The sequence below is a fragment of the Palaemon carinicauda genome, chromosome 2 (assembly GCF_036898095.1).
Source record: "Palaemon carinicauda isolate YSFRI2023 chromosome 2, ASM3689809v2, whole genome shotgun sequence".
In the NCBI taxonomy this organism is placed as follows: domain Eukaryota; kingdom Metazoa; phylum Arthropoda; class Malacostraca; order Decapoda; family Palaemonidae; genus Palaemon; species Palaemon carinicauda.
Genome location: NC_090726.1, coordinates 190473734 through 190475077, shown reverse-complemented (window position 1 = coordinate 190475077; position 1344 = coordinate 190473734). Strand labels below are relative to the sequence as shown.

The following is a 1344-nucleotide window of genomic DNA, read 5'->3' as shown; positions in this document are numbered from 1 at the left end:
ACCATCCGTTTCTACTGTTTTGGGTTAGAGTTCTCTTACTTGAGGGTACACTCAGTCACACCATTCTAGCAGTTTCCTTATTTCTTTTCCCCACTGTGCTATTTACCTGTTGGAGCCCATAGGATTATAGCAGCTTTTCCAGCTAAGGTTGCAGCCTAGCTAATAATAATAATAATAATAATAATAATAATAATAATAATAATAATTATAAAAATAATAATAACCATTGTTAAAATGCCTGTTAAAATTGTAACCATAATGTAACTATAAATATACGTGGGTTCCTTTATCACCTGAAGACAATGACAACAAAATGATTGAAACAATCATAATGATGAATAGTCAGAGCAGACAAAAATATGTCACTATGCTTAGCAATAAAAGCATTACAGATAAAAAAAATCTTTAAGGCCTTGTAATTTAAGTCAGTAAATCAAGAGAATAATATATTTACTACTGAACCGATAAGCAATGACTAAGCAGTCGTGTGTGTGTTTTTTTTTTTTTTAGCCTCGTGAGGAAACGAAATAAGGAAACAGCTAGAATAGTGTGCCTGACTGTAACCTCAGGCAAGAAAACTCTACAAGAGAATATGGCACTATCCAATACCAGAGAAGATTGGTTTAACTTTAGAATGTCCTTCAAGAAGAGCTGCTTACCATAGCTAGTCTCTCTTCTACCCTTAACAAGAGGATTTTTTTTTTCATCTTTTTTTTTTTTTTTTTTTTGAAAAATACACAAACCTTTTTTCAAAGGTAAAAATCTTCATTATTTATTCACCTAACGGCATGAAACAAACACCGAATGAAAATGGTACAAGAATTTTAGTAATATAAATTTTCTACGGTGAAAGTAACTCTTCAAAACATCTTATAAATGCATGAATTTGTAAAGACAAATGGCAGACCGACATAAAACCAGGAGGATATTAATTCAACTTAATGAACTTCGAGCGGATTCTGACTTTGTTTAATGTTTAATTGGGTTGCTGGAAATTCCTTATAGCAAATGCAGTCTTATATGGATTCTTTTAATTACTCTTGGTTGTCTCCCTTTGATTTCAATTCCGTTACAGAGATTCGGAACGAAATAATACGTAACTACAATACATAATGTGATCAATCGGATACGTTGTATCTTTAGGAGTGAGATAAATCTAGTGAACTCGAAAAAAAATTAATTACTATCCAAAATAGAGAGAAAAGTTCATAGGGAATAGTAAAACGTAAATGGAATACAAAATAATTAGGAATAAGGGTGCCAACATGATTTTAATTCTTGTAGAAAGTTGTCGAAATCTCTCTCTCTCTCTCTCTCTCTCCCTCTCTCTCTCTCTCTCTCTCT

At 32.1% G+C, this 1344-nt stretch overlaps 1 protein-coding gene across 1 annotated transcript in view; it reads right to left on the bottom strand.

Moving 5' to 3' along the window:
• Positions 1 to 1016: 1016 nt before the first annotated feature.
• The window catches only part of LOC137622497 (uncharacterized), a 17706-nt gene continuing 17378 nt past the window's right edge, over positions 1017 to 1344 (bottom strand). The window contains exon 5 of the mRNA XM_068353105.1: positions 1017 to 1344. This exon is cut by the window's right edge and continues 529 nt beyond it. The gene's annotated coding sequence lies outside the window, so the exon portion shown is untranslated.